Below are 22,515 nucleotides of genomic sequence, written 5' to 3'. Positions count from 1 at the left end.
ATTATATCCTTTCATGCTATAGGCCACTGGCTGCACATACAATAGTTAGATGACCAGGAACTGTAACTTCTCTTTGATTAGATTTTTTCATATGGTCTCTTGTGTTTTTCTGTTACGGATGACTAACCGCCTTTGGGTTCTTTGGGAATGCTCGGTACCCTGGGATCACAGCACATACCTCTCTGCACCAGTCCATCCTCAACGCCGTCAGCCTCATGAATACATATTACTGTCTTCATCCTGGATTTCATGGTGTCCCAGAAGTTTCGTTAACCTGTCAGTAGAAAGTTCAGTGAGGAGGGAGTGATGGATTGCATATGTAAATTACCTCTTGACTGCAGGAAACAAGCAATTTCTGGTACATTTACATATCTATTTGCAGAACTCTGGTTTGTGCTGCAGCTTCTCTAATGCTTACATATGGGACCAAATCATATCAGAACCCTCATCATTTGTTAACTAACACCAGCAAATAAATTAGATTGAGAAAACGCATACAGAAGAGATTACTCTGATAGAGGCTAATGGGATCCTAAGAAGGTCTGATCAAGAAATTCCTGGAATTTTTTTTTTTTTTACCCTGCAAAAGTATGAGCTTTTTATGGAAATGAGCATAGCATTTCAACAGGGCTGTAATGGCTGGTCAAGGAAGGGTCTGACTAAAGGAACAATAGTTCACTGGTTATTCCAGGAGCTCTGGAACTGCAATTCAAATCTCTCTCCTGTCAGATTTGGACAAGAAACTTGAACTCAGACTCCTGTATCACTGAGGGGTGCTGATGCTGAGTGTAAGATTTAGTCTTTAATCAGTCAGTACCATCTAAGAGCAATTTAGTATAATAATTCTTTTTTCTCAAATCCACTTACTGTCCCCTAGACACTATCTGCTTTAGCTTTCTGCTTATTTTCAACCACCCAGTTTTCATGGTAGCTGAATAACAACAATAAAACAATTATCAGAAATAAAAGAACAGCTGTACCATTGCCCAGGAGAGAGCATTGTGAGGGTATGTGTGTGTCTGAACAGGCTTGCTGTAACAGAGAAATGACAGCTCTTCTCCCATTCAGTCATAGTTCTTAGAAATATAACAGAAAACAACATCCTGGTTTCATAAACACATATGGACTATATAAGAAAGCTCGCTGGGAGGAAGCAGAATCAGACTGCCACAGGCAGTTACACATGAACTAGCCGCTGTGGCTAGTATTATCGCTGTAGGACCCTGTCAGTACTTGAAAAACCCTGGAGGGAAATTTGTCAGGAGATACACTGCAATAATACTGCTTGAATAATGGCCAAGTTTGATTACCAGTCACTCTGGCCTGTTCAACAAGGTAAAAATTTGCCGGCTCTGTAAATTGCATAGCGTTCCTGCCTTTCTGCGTGTTAGGAAAACCACAGCAGGAGGGGAGCTGCACCTGCTCAGGGCAGTGCTGCAAGCAAGCCTTTACCCTCCAGAAAAACAGATGGGGAAGAAGAAGGATTGGCTACAGCAGAGCAAAATCCTGTGGCTGGTGTTGACAGCTTGCGGTCACTGCCGTTTCAAACCCTTCACCCAGGGTAGCTCAGCACTCTTGGGGACTCCCCAGTAGTTGCTGGTTACCTTCCGGATGCTACAGCAAGTGTGGAGGCCACCTTAGACACATCACTACTGACATCTCTGGGGCCCTTATAACCCAGTGCTGTAGTGAAGGGAGGAGTTATATATAGTTGCCTCAACAGGTCTATTTTTTTTTTTTTTTGTCTGCTGATGTCTATAGCAGTGTTACTAACTATAAGAAGGGTTGGAACAGCTCATTTTTAATGAATATTGCAAAACAATCCTGACACAAAAAAAAGAAAAAGAACTCATCATTGGTATTAGCCAAGTAAACACAGCTGACACAAGAACTGACATAAAACATCACATAAAAAACTACTCCCTCTTCAGCAGGCTCCAGTGGCTTGGAGGACAAAACAACTGCTTGTTCTTCAATTAAGCCTAGTTCTTAGAAGCATAAAAGCTCATTACCCAGAAAAGACTATTTACTGCTAATTGCTTCTTTCAGATTTGTAAACATGGCTCTTTGCAATACAAAGATAACTCATCTGAAGAGATATCCTCTTCCAAGGAGGACACAGAAACCTACCACAACCTGTCTAAACAAGCTGATTCTTTAGCGGCGTATATTGCATTCTGGCAATAAACTGCTTGTGAGCAGGCTAGAGAGCACGGGTTACTTCCTGAAGTGTTTTGATAGCAATTTCAGGGAGGGGAACGGGGAGAAAGGGTAAAGGAGTAATAACTGTTGGACCAGGACAATTTACAAACAGAAACAGGAGAATAAATCACTCATTTAAGGTTATTTGCTCATTCTTGATGAATGTGTTACAATCCCCTTTGTGGTCTCTTTCCCTGAATTGCCCTGATCAAGTTATGGTTGACCTTCTTTGTCTTTTTAAACAAGGCATTGACTTTGTTTCTATTTTTATTGACCTATATAATCCCTTTATGGACTTGCTGACATTAATATTCTGAGGGCACTGTCTCGATTCCAAGTCAGTGAGCTGTTTTGCTTTCCTTTTCTCATCTATACACAGCAATGGCATTACTACTGACAATTAATTCAATAGTCCACTGGATTGAGGAGAACCTTTCCAAGAATCTTGTGTGAAGTGTCTTGTGAAAACCTCAGGCTTGATTAGACTTTTAAAATTAGCATGCAGAACTGACAGTACTTTAGCAAAACATTTATACTTTAGCAGGTATAAACAAATATGCAGATTTAAACTGCCTTAATTTAGAGTTGAATGATATGAAACAAACTAGAAAGATATCCAATGGCTTTTAATCTATAGAGCTGGGAAGGTTAGTTACTTAGAAAGATTGGTCTACTGGTGCACAGCATAATTTAGTGTCAAAGGGACAGATCCAAGGCCAGGACAAGTGTTGCGATATTGAGATTATTCAATCTTCCCATGCTGACTTGGGCACCAGTTGCAATTCAGACTACTCACACTCACTGAGCTGATCAGCAGGAAATGCTGAAGAGAAGAACACATCAGAAACACCTTCTCCTCTTGATTCAAGCACTTCTGGCTGTAATTAAGTACTGCCACAAAAATAGGGGATCCCTGGGGATAGATGTCTGAATCTCACAAGGCAAGGGAAGGCAGAAGAATATTTCCCTGGATTTTTTCTAGGATTTGCACTAAATAGAGGGGGAAAAACCCCACTGAATTCAAGGGCTGTCAAGGTTTCCATCCCAAGCACGGCACAGTGGTTAGCTTGTAAGGCAACTTAAGCAACATCTGGGGCAGAGCTGCATGCGTGAGCCATCCTGACTGTTCCCTACTTTGCTTCAGTTTCTCAGAGAAATCATCCCTTATCATTGGGCTCTTTCCTAATGTTCAGATGAAAATAACCTGACTTTACTCCTGGTGAAGCCAATGCATAAGGTCTGACCTTCAATGCTGAATCCTTAACCCCTTTAGTTTCCCCTACACTGAGAAATGTAAGCATGCCAGGAACAGTTTCTGAAATATAATGGTCTCTCTGTCAATGGAGAGTGTGCTGTTGGGCACAGCTGAGGCCTGAGCCAACACGCATCTCCCGGACAGGTCAGAAATTAACAGGCCAGCATATGTTTCCAACAGGCTCTTTGTTTGTGGACCCCTTGTTTAATACAATAGATACGGGTGTTCTATGCTGGTTGTTCCCTAGGGAATGCACTCACGGATGCCTGCTTGGACTCCATTGTACTGATGCAGTGCAGTTTTGAAACCATGACCACAGATATCCCAAAACAAAAGGCACCAGATGAGAGGCAGAGAGCTGCTTGCTTACCCACCATACCACACTCAACTAGCCAGCAGCCTTGTTTAGCACTCCCCAGAGGTCATTACGCACAATCTTTGTTTTAGACTACGCTAACGTATTGCGTAATGTGACCAGTATTTCAGAAGTGTGATAGTTACATCTAAGCAGAAATCGGGGTTCCATATGGCTTTTGCTGCAGCAGCAAAGATGGTTCATGCTCACTCACTTTTCAGTTCCATCTTTATGTTAATTCACTTGCACCCCCACTGAGCTGTTGTAACTCTTTGTGAGCCAAACTGCAACCTCGATGACTAAATCAGTTAGGGTGAGAAAAAAGCACCAAACACAGGGAAACCCCTTTACTGACTATTTCTACTGCTTTTCATTTAATACCACTTAAAATATCCTCAGTTCTTTCAGGAGGATGATATAAAAGTCTTTTTTGACCATAAACTCTAAATGCTTTGGGATTTAATCTGGAAAATACTATTGCTGTTGTTCAGGTTGATTTGGCAAACATTCTTCAGCTCCATCATCAGCTCAGCCTTTGAAGGAAAAAACCATGAAGTTAGAGACCATAAGCTCTTCTTCCAGTAAGTGCCAAGCAATCCAAGCTTCATTCATCTTGTTACAGAACTAAATAGCTACGTATTGGAATACAGGAATTACAGTCTCCTGTCAAGCTCGCTTCTTGCATTTGCTGGATATATAAGGATATGCAGATCTGATCAGCCTGGGTTCATACAGTTAATGCCTCCTGGATGAAGCAAGAGAGGGGAAAAAAATACCTGTTAATGAATAGGTATGTATTAAACCATTTTAACCTACTGGTAGAGTAATGCTTGGTTTAAACATCAAAAGCTTATCAATATAATTTATAAGTATATAGGCATAAGTACTTCACAGGGGACTTTCTAATTACTCATTTGAATATCTGCTCCTTTTCAACCTGTACCACAATTTTGTTCTCACTGCTATCCAGTGGTACATGATAATTTTTGTTTCCTTCATTTATAAAGGTCTCTCGCCCTCTTTCTCCCCACAGATGAGGTTTTTCTCTGCGGTGCGATTGGTGGCCGTAGGGCTTTGGTGCTATGAGCTGCTCAACATGGCTGCTGATTAAGCCACATCTCAAGTAATGAAAAATTGCTCATTACCTTGTGGGGGTTTGGCAGGCGTTGTAAAGAGTTGGTGCTGTGCCAGGTTGTAGTAGACAGCTGTCATGCAACAGTACGAGTTACAAAATGCCTTTGTCAGGGAGCACAAATGGCCAGCTGCTTCCTGAGGTGCAGGGAGCCAGGGACTAAGAGTGATAAACCACCCAGCAGGGCTAGGACTTCACCGGCCAAGATCCTGCCTCACAGTGCCCTGAAGTGAGGCAAATCCAGAGATGGCATCAAGGATGAGCCAAAAGTCCAAATCATCAGGCAAGTTCATGCTGATGAGGCAAGTCCAAGGTTAAGCCAGGAAGTCAATGTGCAAGTCAGGATCAAGTCTAGCAATAATAGTCAGACACAGTTCTCTACCACACAGGTCCATGGTGACAAGGTAGGTCCAAGGTCAGGCTAGGAAGTCAACCTGTGGGTCATAGTCTAGATCAATGGTGTTCATGTCCAGACACAGCTATGACTGAGCTCAGGCTAAATATTCCTACAACATAACTCAGGCCGAGACTGAAGGACCAGGACTGAACTTCAGTGGAGGCCATGAGCAGGGCGTGTGCATAGAGGCCTCAGGAGATGATAACCCAGGTCAGGGTTGATGAGGCCCATTAGTGCTCTCAGAACCCTAGCACCCTGTTTCTGTCCACTGATTATAAAGGGAACAGAGACAACAAGCTCAGACACCTTGGGCTGAACAGATGAATCTCACATCAGATCTAACATCAGGGTTTTCCTGAGTCTGTCTTGATTTCTGGTGGAGCATAGCCTAAAATCAAGTCCTGCTTCAGAAGAAACTTTTCATCCCAGTTAGAAGCAGGACACTTTTGAAAACTGGAATTTAAATTATTGAGTACTATTTAGTTTCCATAGGAGGAATATACTGGTTTCTGTATGCATAAGAGAGTAATTGAATTAGGTAATGCCTCCTTAAGATCTCTTAAGACCAGTTTGCTCTTGCCTGAAGGGCAGGAAGCAAGATGAGGCCCAAGAAATCCAACCTGATGCTGCTGAAATGCTAGAGTCAAAGAGTCAAACAAGAAATTGTCTCCCTGAAAAGCATACAGACCTTATATATGAAGGTGGTATGAAGCTTTCCAGCAGAGTTTAATGACTCAGTCTCGAATGATCAAGATTTCCTTATTGTGGCACTTAATTCTTACTGATGATTGCCATCTTTTTCTCCTGGTAAGCCTCTGTAATCCATCCATTTATCACCTTCAGGCTATGCTATGGTGACTCACTTATCGTTACCTGGACATCAGCTAGTACAGAACATGACTATTTCTATCCCCATGGCTCTGTAAATTCAGTGGATCTGAAACCAAGATATGTAAAAGCCTAGGACAAACTCCTGTGTGCCACTGATACCTGTCTATGGGACAATCTGCTCAAGAAGTTCAAGCAGCTCCATTTCCTGTTTTTCTTCACGAAAGATTTCAACACTTCAGTCTTGAAAAAGATCTCTTCCCTTTTGAAATTCTCCCACACTTTCTCTCACCACCACAAAGCAAAATAACTGAGCCAAAAAAACATTGTAGCCTTAAATACATTCTGAATCTAAAAGGAGAAATGCCAGAAAATCTGTACAATACTGCTGTTGCTCTTGATCGTATATGGAAAGCAATAAGATATTATTGTGACAGCTGACAGCATCTGTCTCCAATACAGATAGATTACGGACATGTCTCCTGGGAAATATATACGTTCTGCAATGTGCTGCCAAGGCTGAGATATTCAGTCTAGTCCCAACCAAGCTAATTCTGGACATGGAAACAATATAGTTGTGTTAGTAGGATGTTCCACTCAGATAAATTAGCCTTGCTAATTGACCCATCATAGCTCCATTTTGAGAGGGACATGGCCTGTGACACAATGAGTTTCCATGACTGTCATCCAAAGCTTCCCACAGAACAGAGAGAACACATTACTTTAGGAGACAACAATGGCAGACCCGTGGGTAAAACAAAGTAGTCTCGGAAGAAGTAAAATATGCCAAATTACAAAGGGATTAGTCATGGCTTCTTGTTTCACTGCTAGAATCAACCTAAGTTTATGCTGATTATTGCACTGGAGTGAGCTCTGATAGCAGTTCACACCTGCTAAGATTAAAATGTTCATGTCCTTGACGATTTTAGTGGAGTCAGCCGGATTCCCAAGGTCAGGTGCTATGTCTTAGTATTTAAAAACCCTTATAAACATTTTCTTCTATGAATTTGCCCTCTTTTCCACATATATTCCAATATTCCATATTTAATTCCATTTATTTCTGTGTTCTCTACAGTTTCCTTTCCCTTTCTGTGAAAGTTTAATGATGGGGAAAATATACTTCTGTCCATTCTCCCCAGTTTAAGGGGGGGGTAGGAGAATTAGATTTGTCCCCCCTCTTCCTTACCTAGAGAATCTGTTCCCCCAGCTACACACTGAGTCCTCAAGACCCCCCTGAGTGGGAGAAGGAAAAGATCTGGAATTTTAAGTCATGGTAATGGCATGTGGTTCCTGAGAACAAACATGCTACTTCTAAATCAGTCTTATTTTTGTACTTAACTGTAGCAACTGAGTTGCAGGTAAGGAGTTGTCTCGTGCAGGGAACTCAGCACAGCGTAAGGAGTTCCTGCCATCAGCAGACTACACAGCCGGACGCAGAGATGACAGTAAATGTGAAAATCCATGGCAATTACACAGTGGTGTACTTATGGATAAAATCCACATGGGAGAATGATTTGGAGGGATATGGACCCAAAGGCACAGTTTATGGAAGGAATGTTGTCATTCTCATTTACACTATTCTTCTTTTTTTTTTTTTTTCCCCCCTCCTTCTTTCTGGCCCTATATACCTACCGCAACTTTAGAGTACCTGTTTCTACCTAATTTTTAAGAATGCTTGCAGGACTTTAGCCATTCCACTTCTTATTAAATCTTTGGGTAACACATGGCTTAATTAAAACTGGAGAAGGAAATAGATTTTCTTTTTCACTTGAAATTCTGACAACTGAAAAGAAAATTCAATTTTAAATGGATAATAGGAAACAAAAATTCTCCGTGAAATTAAATCAACAATAATATCAAATGCTATTTGTTTGGGGGCATTAAAAATGCTTCATTATGATTCCTGATCTCTTTGTTTCATGGGAAATAAAGTAAACCAAAAATCTCTTTTAAAATGGAAAATAAACACTGCTGCTCCTGAAAGACTGACAAGAGAATATTTCTGTGGATTTTTTTCTATTCTGATTTTTCAATACAGTGTTTCATCAAACTTGACGTATTTCCATGATACATTTTCCTTTTGACAGGTTGACATTTCCCAGTGGGAAAACATTCCCTAGGAATGTTTCTGATGGGTTGTTTCAGATGATCTGCAGTTCTTTAAGTAAAGGCACAACTTGTGGGATGCGGAAAAGAGTTACAATAATTCCATGGGGAGTTTTGGAAGCAGACGGATCACTGCATTTTGTGTTCTGCCTTAATGAATCACATAAACAAATACTAGGGCTTAATGAAGCAGGTGACCTGATTCCTCTTTATCATACGAACACAGCCACTGTAGAAAATCCTTAATGTGAGACTTAATGTCTTGACTCTTTAATAAGCATTCCCCTACTAATCTCTTAAGTCTCCAGATTTAAATAGCTGCTCAGAAGCTCAGCAGACTGAATTTACTATTAGTGAAATACACTTACTGAAAGGCATTTATTTCTTGAAAACAAATGAGCAGGATTGGGACTCATCTTTTAAGCAGAGATCCCCACTGAGACTGATGAGAATTAATGCCTTTTGTATGTAATGATGGCAAGATCTGTCTCAGTAGTCAGACCATTTTAAAACCATGAAGCCATATTCTTACTGGCAATAGTATGAAACCAGAATAATTTCAGCAAAACTGACTTGCTCCAGCAATAGCACATTATTTCTTTTCTGCTTCAGATGATGTTCTAACAAATGTCTGTATTTTTTCATTATTTTAAAAAAAAAACAAACTTGCATGCACTATTTTGTCCTCAACAAAATGACTACTTGTTTTCACTATTGCTTGTACCAACAACCTATCTTTAGATACTGAACTTTTTACTTAAATGGGTGAACCTAGGAATCATTATGTCCCCAATTCTGAGACTAGCAGAATTATTGATCTTAGACCTTGAACTAGCAGAGAAGGACAGGAGATTGTTAGATTGTTAGCTAGCGGACTACAAATGTGCATGGCAAATTAAAAAAAAAAAAAAAAAAAAAAAAAAAGTGGTTATTTGCTACGTTACCCTATTTTCATTTCACAATTGTATTTGGTGAATTTACAATGGAGTATATTGCAAACAGCATGGTGTCTGAAAGATTTAGAGCCTGCAGAAGGTGGTCAGAGAATGATTGTTTACTGTTTCTTTCAATTCAAGAACTAAGAGTTGTAAAACAAAATTACCAAGGGTCAGTTTCAAAACTAATGGTAGAAAATGATTCTTCACACTGTATGAACTGTGAAACTCCTTGACACAGCATGTGGGGAAAGGTATTTTGCATGGGTGCAAAATAATGGGCATATATAGAAATAAATATGAAATATGGAATGTACGTGGAATAGACAAATTCATAGAAAAGTGAATTTTTTAAAAAGCTGTTAACAGTTTTAAAATGCGAAGACACACCTCCAGACCTAGGAAACAGCTGGGATAGAAATTGCCAGAGGCTGGGTAAATACTCCAGGAAAGTATTATCTGCCTGTCCCATTTTCGTGGTAGTCATCCAGTCCTAGCCCATGACATGGAGCTAGGCAGTCCCTTGTTCAGACCAGGCACTGCCGTGGTTATGCCGTTATATACCCTGTGGTGCTTTGACAACATTACACTTTCAAGGAGGCTACTCCACCTTTAACCTGGGGTCACTGCTGTGTTCACCCAGACCTATCCAGGAGTCAGTGGCATCTGCACCTTCTGTTCATTGCAGTCAATTTTTTTTTCATAATCATTTATGCCTTCTCACAGATAAGGAGCCAGGTACATAGTTTCAGACTTTAGTTCTGGAAAGAGGGTGTGAGTTTACCTGTGGAGGTTTGTGAATTTGAGGTGAGTGGAGCAGATGTGCTTGAAGGATGAATTTGAGACACAAATGTTTACTCAGCACATTTATCCTTATCCATTTTCCATTGCTGTGTTTCCTCAAGCTCTTGGAGAGCTTATCAACATGTTTGTCATTGAAGTTTCCACTGACTTAAAACACCACTGCCTGTTGCTACATGAAATTAATCCAAAGACTGCAGACCTATTCACCTGACTGCAGGCCTATTAATAACATTCTTTGCATGCTTCAGTAATCACAGACAAGCCATACATCTAATAAGTGCTTTTGAACTACTGTCAAGCTCCGTTTTAAACCTCATTAAGATTGGATTACTTTGTTATATTAATCGTGGCAGCCTTATGCCAGTGGTCCTGACTCATACTGGTTATTGTAACATATTGGCCATAAGAATACAGGAAATGGCAAATTCAAAACTGAGGCTGAAAGAAAGAGAAAAGCAAGAAGCCGTCCCCGTGGCACTTCTTTTTCCATCATTCTGTCTACAGGTCAGAAGAAGTTAGGAGCCAGCATTCTGTGCTTTCAGCATTAAATTATTGCGTATTTGAGACAGATAAGGAATTGCTTTTAGTACACTTCCAATAAACTCAGTAATCGGCACACCCACCATGCAGTGGAGAGGAGCTTTCTGCCTGCCATCTGAGCACAAAAATACTTCTTGTTGATATAAACACCACGTGCTCCATGCTTTGCACACTGATGCTGCATTTTATGGTAACCACAGAAACATTCTAGGTCTTTCCAGCTTTACAGGTAGGGAAAGGGAAGAAGAGAAGACTTGACTTAAAACACAACATGTCAGCAGTGGAACGTGTGAGATTTGAATTCCTAGCTCTGGTGCCCTTGCCCAAGCCAGCAGACCAAGACAGTCTTTCTTCCATTTTATATTTTGGGGTTTTTTTCTGAATCCAAGAATCAGGATATTTGACAGTTGGTTAGTTTCTCATTATTGTGGGAACAACACGTCCTGGAAAGCCTCATAGTGTAAGTCGTGCTGAACGGAAAGAGAGGAGTTAAAGGAGGCTGAAAATCAGTGGGCTTCCTACACAGAAAGATTGGCGTAGTGTGAGAATGCAGTGTATTATATCCTAATGCTTGGCAAATTTGAGATACTCTATCATTTGCATTCTGACAGTCACTTATCATAAGGTTAGCATGGTGAGTCTCCTTTACTGAACAGAGGAAGGAGAAATGGGCATTCCCAACTATTGCTCTGAGTCGCCTTGGATATCTCTGAGGAGACATGCTGTCAAAAACGAGCCCTTCTTGAAGACAGCTCCACAGGGAAGGTAGGGTTGAGATGGCTCATCTGCTGCACTCACCATCTCAGTGGCAGATTAACAAGAGCAGAAGTCAGGTATATTTAAGGTTGCCTTTTCTTGGTTTTAAGCTTTACCTCTGTAACCTAGAGTTTTATTCAATCAAGGACTTCCCCACTGGGTTCACTAGACTAAAACCTGCTGTCTTTGTTTGAATCCTGATTGCTGCTTAAAGTAGACGAACATGATTCCTCTGGATAGAGGGGTCAAGAGATCAGCTGTTTTTTGTTTCCCTCTGGTACAGAAGTTATTTAGATGGCAGGTATGGTCCCACGCCAGAAAAGGGAATAAATCTTCTAAAGCAGGGAGTACTCTGGGGAGAGTCACTCAGCTGTGGGAAACTCCCTGTGCCATAAATGCCTTTTCCTTTCTTTCAGTAAAAGTATTTTTGTCTGTGTTTCGCTCTGTGGCCCTGTGAGCTCTGTTTATCTTCTCCACAATTTTACTCATGAGCCAGATCAGACTGCCGACTCCCTCAGCTTTCTCCTGATTCCATTTGGTTGGTACCACCCTTGGCAGGGAGGGATGTGGAAAGCAAGTCCAGGTGTTTGAGGTAGCAGGATGTGAAACATGTCTATGCAACATCTGTCTGCTAGTGTAAATCACATAGGTAGAACATAACCTGACAATGACCACAATCTACTGATGATAACTAAACTTCACCTTTTTCCCCCTCAGGAGTTCTACAAAGATTTTTCTCAAAGGAAAAAAGCTGCCTCTATATGCAAAATAAATGCCAATGAAATACAGACTGATAAAAAAACTTGGCTTGGAAGAAACCTCTGTGGATGTCTAGTCTAACAGCTGCTCAAAGCAGGGTTGGCTTCAAAGTCAGGCTCAGGGACTTGTCCGGTGAGGTACAGAAAATCCCCAAGCTTATTTTTTAAATAGATTAATTCCCTGTGGCACTGATAGGAACTCTTTGAATCTCTTTTCCTTAAACAATGTAGAATACATTGGAGTTCTTTCCAATTTGGATCAGAAGAGGTGTGCTAGCATGGTACAAGACAATGTTGGTTTCATTCATTACTGCTGCTTGCTTTCTGCCTCCATATAGGGAGATTTCTAGATTTTTAATTTTTATAAAATATTTTAGCATTCAGTAGGTCATTGCAAAACTTAGAATTCTTGTGGAGCACCTGTGGTCATACCTAAATTTTAATTCAGGCCTTGTAAGGATGATGTGATTTTGCAGTCCGGCTGCATTTTATCATCATACCCATCACGGGACATGTTCAGGATGCGTTTGTATCTGTATGCTTCACCAGCATCCTGATTTTTTTCATGTGGATTGAAAGGTCTGTGGGGTCTGTCTGCCATTCAGCCAGTATTATTGACAACTGCAGGTATTTGAGGAATATTATTCTGTCCATCTTTATATACTTCACCCAGTTGTTTCAAAGATTTCAAATGAGAATGAATAAAGCCTTTGTTAGGTCTGTCAAACACCTTCTGTATCTGTTCTTGGAGTCGAAGAGAAGTTGAACTATTTTATACATAAAATTTCAGTCTTTCACAGACTAGAACTCATTTTTTTTCTGGGAAGAAGCTCAAGATTCAGTCAATTGCTCTCATCAGCTTACCTGGAAAAAGAATTTCTTGCTTTCTTGCTTTCCACCTAAAAAGAAGACAAACAAGACAGAAATTACACACCCATAAGCATTTCAACTGCAGGTGCCTTTAGCTCAATCTCTCTACTGCTGTAGAGAAAGTGTGAAGTGCATTAGCTCTAACAATAATCTTTTCCTTTCCTTTTCATACCTCAGTGTGTAATGCAGCATTTATTGCCAAACAGCCAATACCCAGAGGACTCAATTTCTGAGCAAAAAAGAATTCTTCATTACCAATTCTCTGATAAATAAGCATGAAGTGATGCATCCCTTTTCTGCTAGCATAACTCATTCTTTCATAACTTAATAGTAGAATTAGCTACTTTCACTGATACTTCAGCATGACTTTAAATTAAAACCTTCCTTTCATGAAGGTCCCCACGCTTTGTGGTGGGGATATGAAAACTTGAATACATTTAATTCTCCACCTAGAATAAACAAGGCCAGGCTTCCCCTTCCATTCCCAGATAGTGTGGTACATTATGTTCTTCAAATTTTTCTTCAAAAAAGGGATGGAGAAAGTCGTTGATAGGAACATGTTGCAACTCAGTATTCCACCTTGAGATCACTTTCTCACAGTGTTGTCTCTGTGGTAGAGAATGACAGTTCTGGAAAAGGTGAAAGTAGAGGAAATGGATGGGTCTCTGAGCAAGAAACAAGTCCTGCTGAATGATTTCCAGTACCACCCAGTGTGGTGGTGTGCTCTGATGTAACATTTACTTGTAATCACTGGATGTTATGCTCTTTTTCCTACAGACAACACATTTTCCAGTTGTGTTTATAACCCTAGTTTCAGGAATCTGGTGAGACAACTGCTTTTTGTTATTGCTTACCAACGCGTCTGCTCTTTTAGCTCCTGTAATAGGGAGTCTGAGCCTATAGGTAAGAAGATCATGGAAGGCAAAAAGTGGTTGTGGAGGGACTGATCACCATTTGCTTACGTTCCACAGCTTTTCAGCTTGAGATCCGCAGAGCCCAGACATGCTAGAGGAAGATAGGGCTTGGATGGCTCAGTATCTCGCTACAAATTTGTCTAGAACAAAAACGCTGCTGTGCAAAGGATAGTTTTCATCTCAGACAGCAGCTCAGTACTGGCTGGATTAGAGAATTAGTAGATTAGATGGATAAAAAGATGATTAAGAAATGCAGAGTGGTGAGCAACCAGCATAAAAATATTTTCTCTGCCTTAAAGACGTGGAAGGGAATTTCTGTAAGCACTTGGATAGCTTAATCTCTGCTAAAATGAATAAATTGTTGGAATTCTACAGGAATGCCTTTACATTTTGATGAGATGTTTTCCTTGGTAACCTACAGGCTGAGTTCACCCACTTTGCCAGCTTTTTCTGCAGCGTGCATGAAAACGTCAGCGTAGAGCTAGTAACCAAGTATGTGCACCCCAAAAGCCAAATCTTTTTTTATTGATGATGTGCAGAGCCTTATCATCTGGAGGACTTTGGAGGACCCACTGCTCACTTCACCTGACCCTTCAGATGGGAGGTTTCAGTACTGGCATATGCTGTCTAGCCTGGAAAAGGTTAACCATCTTAATCTAAGGTAGCACAAGTAAAGCCATTATTTCTTTGTAAAATAGAAATGACTCCTAGTGAAAATTGAGACTGTTGGAGCTAAAGACATCTGATGCAAAGAACTGCTGTGGGAAGGGATTATGACTGATCGTCAGAAGGGCTAAAGGAAATGAACACAAGCAATCTTGGCTGAGCCACACTAAGCCCGCCAGCATGTATTTTAATTAGATACTGACTGAGTGCGTGAAGCATTACTTTGTAAAATTTCATACCCGAAGCTATCAAGTTTGAAACTGCTGTAGCTGATGGCTAAAATATTTAGGAGCGAATTAACATGAATGACTAAAAGGTCCTACAGCTCTCCTGCCTGTAAGAGCTCTCATAAAATAAGACAACACATGCAGCTTTAATTCAGATTCTGGGGGACAGATGTTCATCATGGGGAAGTATTGCCAAAGGTGGCACTAATTAATTGCTGTGAACAAGATGGGCGTCAGAAATCAAATACTCTCATGCCTAAAGATGGTGCTTCTCAGTAAGGATTTAAGCGTGTTGGATCAGATCTACAGTCGCTGTAAACTGTCATAATACTGTGGCAATGAAGAACAGCTAAGTATATGACCAGTAATAAAATTTGCAGTGTAATTTCTTCTCTCATGAAAGATTGGATGGGATTCATCTCATCTAACTTCAGTTATCTACAATGCAGCTGTTCCCATCCAAACTCACGGGTCTCGGCTCCTTTCATAGTCAAGGGAAGAAATAGAACTGGGATGTGACTCAACAGACTGACTGTAGATATTGACTTTAGGGTGTTGTGAAGTGAAGCTGGAATTCTCTGACTATTGATTAGATGTCCACTGCCTATAAAGGGAAAGTGGAGAAACCAGCTCATCTGTAGGTACATTATAAGTAACGACTTTTATTCAGCCTGGTCCTACCTATGATGACAGTTTTTTGAGACACAAAATTTCCTAAGAACCAAAGTCTCATTTCCTATTTCCTTTTTTAAAAGTTCAGTGTCCTATACCAGACATGTTATGAATGTCTTATGCAGAGACTGAAATGTTAATAGGAACCTCTGCTTAGTATGCAGTCTGTCTGCTTGAATTTATTTATATTTATCAGCATAATTTCTAGACCTATTGCTTACCAAATGGAGTATTGTACTGCTGTTGACTCTAGTAACTAGCAAAACTGAGATGACTGAAGCGCAAGAAGTAAAATGAAAAAAAAACATGTACAAGGTCCTTGTTTTTCTTTCCTAACAGTAGATAAGTCATTTATTTGACTATCAGTTTCTTGGCAGTAAGATTTTTGCAAGCAATTTATATTCTGATGCAAATGTTGCACAAACAAACTGTGGTCGCATTCAGTAGCTTCGGGATAAGTTTTATAACTATGCGTCCAATCTGAGAGTTCTAACTCACAGGGATACCTAATTCTAATTTATTTTGTATGGATACTTAGCTCACTGAAGTAAGGCTAGTACTTACACACAAATGCATATATGTACATGCCAAATATGGCTTCAAGTGGCTAACTTTAGGCACCCAGAATGGAAAAAATGCAGCAAGCACAATCCAAAATAGAAGGCAGTTATTCCTGGGAAAAGAGTGATGCTTTTCTTCAGGGATGACACAGCACCATAGGGCTAAAGAGATGAAAAGAGTTAAATTATGTTGACAGCTGAATTCTAGGCAAGTGGACGTAGAAAATCCCCATTTTATGCATTCTGCCACTCTCTAAGCCTGGTTCTCCGATGTGTAACTCCAGTATTACTTCACTGAAATCCACATGGCTACAAAGTGTAAAACTGTAGTTTTATTGCTGTGACTGACAAATATTTGTAAAACCGCTTCTGATTCACTTACCTGCCAATTGCTGAGTCAAATTTTAGAGGCTCCTCCACTAAATCTGAGAATGTCAGGCAATTAGGTGAATAAACATCATGAACATTTTTTGCTTGCTTGTTAGTTTGCTGTGCTGTGAGATCCCAGAGAGCATTCTTGGGGGAAAAAAGAAAAAAAAGAAGTGATTTTCAAATATTTCACTGCAAAAGCTAAATGAGCAGTGTTGTCAGGTCATGGCAAGAAATAAAACAAACATTGCATTGGCAAAAAGTGTTTCTAGGGAAATTCCTGACATGCTGAGCGTGGTGCTGTGATAACCCCCCCCCCCAAGGAAATCCTAAAGTGACTTGGCAGTTCTGGGACCAGAAATTGCTGACAACTCAGCTACTAAAATAATTGAGACCTCAAAGAATTCAGAGCAGCCTGTTCAAGGGGAGGATGCTCTCAAAACTTCAGCTGGTGAAACCACACTTCAGCAAGGAAGATGACGAAGCTTGTCAGAAATGATGGGGAAATCAGTGAAAACCTAACTGAATTGCCGTGTTCTGGCTGCAGTCACCTGCCATGCGCATACACTCAATCCACAGCAAGCAGAGGCGAAACACCTTAACTTACCGATTTCCCTGAGACTTGTGATGAGCTGGGAATATGCAGACCATGAAAACATGGTACAGCTGACATGTAGTGTGAGATTCAGTACCAATTTTAGATGTCTCCGTGTGAGCTAGGTGCCTCATTCTAGTTAAAGGAGGTCTACTCCATACAGCCAGTGCAACACAGAGAGTGAGCCCCAACGAGATATCTCTATTAGACACAAAAGAACTTCTTAGGTTTCACTGAATTCACTAGAACTCCACTGACTATGATATGAGCTCAGCATTAAGATATGGAGACGCTTACATTTATTTTTCTCAGTTCGTGAGAGAAGTCTTGTCCATAGTAACCCATTCAAACTGCAGGACTTGATTGGGTGTCTGAGCCTCAGTTCAGAATGAAAGCTGCCATAGCATGAAAGGTGGCATTGAGTTATTTGAGCCAAACACATATCTTGCAGAAAACAAAAATCTAGATAGATTAAAAGTGAATCAGAAAGATCCAAAGAGAAAGGAAAAATGGGAGAGGAATAAGAGTTATATGAATCTTTTTGCAAACCAGTAAGTCTCTCATTTGTAGGTTATATGTTCACAAAGGTATTGCAATAAGAGTTCTTCCTACTGCAGCCTTAACAGCAACCTATAAAATTATTTTAAGTTAAAAGGATTGGGGATTTGGCCCCAAGGTGTTATTTATTTTTTCTTTAAGACTGCTAATATTAAAAAATCACTCCTTGGAGAATGAGCATTGTTTGAAGACACTGCCTGTGAAGTGGGAAAACAAACATAAAATTTAGGAAACAGCACTGAAAACCATATCCTGCAGAAAACACTATAACAGAAAAAGATCAATCAATCAGATTTAAGTGTAATCGATGGATTAAAGTTGGATGCAGAAAATGTGGGTCTCAATCTTCATGTGATTGTCTAGCGCCAGATCCCTTTCAGCATCAGTGTGGTAAAATACAGGTTAACACTGCAATCTAAATGCAAAATGCAGAATATATTTCTGATAGAAGAGTGAAGAGAGAGGTTAAACCAGACATTCCTTTCTGCTATTTGAAAATCCAAGATTTACTTCCACAGAAGTACCTTAAAATTTATTTGGAAATAATCAAGTCGTACCAAGGATCCATCACAATCACAGATCTGTTTAGAGGATATCAGTGAGGCTTGAACTTCTGAAGCCAAATTAGGCGGTTGCTCTCATGACACATTTTCCTCCTTCTGCATATGTAAAGGGAAACATTTCCTGACAATACATTTAACTATATTTTATAGTCCCACTGAAGTAATTGCAACCATGGCACAGGTTTTATAGAGGTTTCAGTGCTTGGATAAGTATGGATGGGCCAAAGCAAGTGCAACTAAGGATTTCCTGAATTGGGATCTGTGTCATCATTTGTGGAATTGGTAGTTCCTCCTTCTCCTTCATCTGATCCACGCAAAAAGGAGTAGCTTATCCTTCCAGTGAGGTGCAAGAATAATTTCTTGAATAACCAAGGAAACTATGGAAGGAAGACAACTTGAGACATGGAATACAAAGATAGCTGTATCAATGAGTCCGTGCCACAGATCTCTGCATGATGGAAGTATCACTCCACATTTGCTCTGTCCTTGTAATCATGTGTCTGCAGTAGATACTGCTCTGACTATCTTTTTTAGCCTCTTCCTGACAAGTCCACCTACCCTTCCGTCACATATGATATGGACCTGCTGGGAGTGCATTGACCTAGATACTTTTTCACCTAGAGAAAGGTGAAGGAAAAAGTCAATACCTCCAGATTTTTGCAGGAGATGTCTGCCAGGCATGAATGTCTACAGTCCCTTCCACAGGACAAGGACACAACAGGCTAGTAACAGTGATGATTTAATGACAAATGTGGTCTGTGATAGGATCTTCTCCTTCCCCTTGCCCCAGGGTGGGATACCTGATCTCAAAACCTTGCTGGGATTTACTGCCTTTGTTTTCCCTTCAGGAGGGTCCTGGGTTGAGAGGAGGTCCCACCACTGCTCTTTTGGACAGGAAATTTGTTTCTGAAACTGCTTTGCCACGGAACTTTGGGTTCCCCTCAGAGCAACAGCGTCCAGGCTACCAGTTGTCCTTCACAGCTTGCCTGGCAGCTGGAGCAAGGCTCCTGAAAGTCTGACCTCAAGGCACCTCGATCAGCATCCCCCGATGTGGCAGCTCTGCTGTCCCTCAGCCAGCTCGGGAAAGAGAAGTATTGGCACTGCCTGCAGCCACCAGAACCATTTGCCCAGCCCAGACAGGCTTGGTGCTAGCGTAGGTTTGTGGGGCTCTAGGGAAGCGATGAGCTGATTGTATTGCCTTGGCAGTAGGGTATACAAAACACTAAGCTGGGTATAGTGTCGCAAGGAAAACCTGTGTTATTCCATGAGAATACTGTGTTCACATGAGTTCCACGGTAAAGAAAGCCAGAAAATCTATTTTATGCCTAAGGGGTGATGCTTCCACCTCATTTTCCTTCTCTGCCCCCAATCCCAAGGTTTATACTACACCCCAGAGACTCACTATTAGGAACCATTTCAAACAATGGAACTTTCTTTATATATAACCATTTTCTCCTCCATCCTACTTCTATTACTCATTGAAGTGTAATTGCAAGTACTAGCTTGTTGAAGAGGAAGAAACTATGAGCCTTTACTTTGTCAGAGTGAATTCTGTTATCCTGAGCTGTGCTCGTTACCAACTCTGCCCACCATTATTTCAGGAAACCGTTACAGTCATTATTAATAATGCCAGCCCTCCAGCTAACTTTCCAACCTTGCAGACATTATTCTAGTTTCAAATGTCATCATGTGTTCTTTTCCCTATGGCATTCTACAAGAAGCAGAGGGGACTCCTCCCATTTCCTTTCCCAACCTGACCTTTTTCAGATCTGGCATACCTAGATCAATTCACCTGCCTCTTTGAAGCAGAGCTGAAACTGATGGAACCAAAAGGTGACAGGGCAGTACAACACCTTCAGAGATTTGTAGCTGTTCCGAGCTGTCACTTCATCTCTGGAAGGAGTTTAACTTTATTAGCTTAGGGGATGAATAAAACATCCCATACGTACTTAAAATTGGATCCACTCAGATCCTGCACATGACACCCAAAACCTATGTGAGGTCCTGAATGAGGACCCAATCTGTCCACCTTCCCCAAAAGCCTGCATCATTTGATTGCTGACAATAGGAGTAAAATCTGCATTTTGCGCTGAGTGTAGAGAGCACCTAGGCAGATGTTGAGATTAGGGTCAGAAACTGAACCCAGGCTCTTTGGGTGTTTTGATCCACTTAAGTTCTAGCGAAAAGTGCAAGCAACACTCTGCATCCAACCCTATATCTGTGATCATCACATACTCATCTCTTTCTGATCCCAGAGCTTTTTCAGTCCAGGGTCAACTTCAAAAGGAGACAGTTTGCTCATTCAAGACACTCATAGGACAGATGCAGCAGCTGGAGCTCAGCCCCCATAAACTGACCTATCGCTTAAGACTCATGGTGTCCCACTTCGCAGATGAGCAGTCCAGTCATGTCATCTTTGCCATCGCTCTGCTGATAACACATCCATAGAAGAGGGCTCTGCATCTCACCTGGAGGGATATATTTGGTATTTTCTGTTGGTTCCATTTACTCTAACTGAGAGACATCTCATCCCTCTGGGAGGTCATTCAATATTTCAGAGAGACAAAGTTGGCACATGATTCAGTCTGATTCCACCCTTTGGGTACTTATGTCTTGTCTGATGTTTGTGGTTATTATTAAAACTATTTATTAAGTTACTTAGTTGCATGGTAGAAACTCCTCAGGGTTCCAGACATGGCAAGGACCTTATTGGGTTAAATGTTACACCAAGAGCTGGCCATGTCCTTCCTCCAGTGAGGATGCTTTCTATATAGTTTCACCACTGAGAGCACTGGGAATATTTGCAGGCTTAGAGTTGAAAATACGCCATATCCAAAGTCCTTTCAGGAGCTTTAAAAAGGAAAAAAACCCAACCACACCACCAAACAAGCAAGGGGGACTCATCCTTGTATAGGCATGGTTGCAAGCAATGTCCGAAGGTCATTTGGGCAAGAACTGAACAATCAGATCCATGCTATGATCCCATATGGAGACTCACTCCATCCAACTGATTAGAAATGTCACATTCCTCTCCTGCATTCCTGAATCTCTGCGTATTGATCTCTAAGAGAGATTAGTCTGTTTCCTAAAAGAGCAAGGCTTATGGTTCATATGCCATACCCACACGCACGACTGTCTGTGTGTGTATCTGTGTCTGTAGATGTCTCTCTGTCTCCATTTTAACTCTTTGACCCATTTCATCCAGTATGATGAATGATCCTACAAGTTTTATAAAAGGAGATGACTGGGAGAAGAACCCCCAGGCACACCATGACTGAAGGAAAAGCTGCAGCATGAGCTCATCCCTTAAAGAACACAAGGGGATCTGAAGGGGACCGACCTTATAAGCAACCCACTCAATGAAAAGCTTTGGTTGGACTTTGCAATCAGCTATAAGGGTAAAAGCCCTGGAAATGAGACTGAAGGAATAATGTGTTTAATCCTTAGATAGTCACAACTTGGGGTTGTTTTGTTCTGTTTCAATATGGCTTTTAACGTTATGAGGCTCTGGTTCTGGAGAGCTCAATAAACACAGAGAAATCATAACAGAAAGCAATGGAGCAACATGCTGGAAAACCTTTCTGGTTTCAGCGCAGATGACCTATGTCTGTGCACATGTAGCTTCGGGCTTCCTTTACCAATTCTTATGAGTTCATGTAATCCTGTTGTGTGTGAGTTTCCAGTCCTGGAGGTGGATGTTTAAATGCAATAAAAATTTGTGCTGGATTTATTCCTCCTTTTGCATTTTCATGAAAGCATTCCTATTAATTGGAAGCATGCAATTTTGGTTATGGTTTTGTTTTCTTTTAATAAGGAGAGGAAACAAATGTTGGTGTGCAACTGACAGGGGAGGAAAAAACTAGGCAACCTTAAATATTTAAATGCATTCAAACAGTTGAATAACCAGTGGAAAAGAGAAAATAATGCTGCTTTGTGAAAACTTTTGCCAGTGTGTTAGGAGGATTCCAGGTCCTCTTGTGTATATAAGTGCCCATCTCCTTGCTGTGATATTCATGCTATATTAAGTGGGATTCCTGCATGGAACTGGGAATGTAAGCCTCCTTGTAGGTGTTTTAGAGAGGGTGAGAAGCTGTTGGTTTATGCCTTTCTGAGCAAATGACAAAAAGCAAAATAATGCAGCAAGGCCCCAAGAAAGTAATTCTGCTTCTAAGTAAGGCTTGCTAAGCTTTTGCAAACCCTGAGAATTTGTTGGGACTCTTCATGCCACCTTTAAACCAATCAATTTTGATGTAAAAATGCAATGTCTCAGGGAGAAAAAGGTACCACCTCCCTGATAGGAGACCATTGGCAACAGGTGACAAGGGCAGGCTTTGCCTGTCAGAGGTGACGGGCAGTGTATGACACTGCTCCCTGCGGAAATCCAGCAGCTGGGCTGGGAAGGAGCAGGTCATGTCTGCTCCTGCTCCAGAGTTGTGACTAAGGCTTGTGTGCC

The sequence above is a fragment of the Balearica regulorum genome, chromosome 2, assembly GCF_011004875.1.
Source record: "Balearica regulorum gibbericeps isolate bBalReg1 chromosome 2, bBalReg1.pri, whole genome shotgun sequence".
Lineage (NCBI taxonomy): Eukaryota > Metazoa > Chordata > Aves > Gruiformes > Gruidae > Balearica > Balearica regulorum.
Note: the sequence above shows the minus strand (reverse complement) of the source record.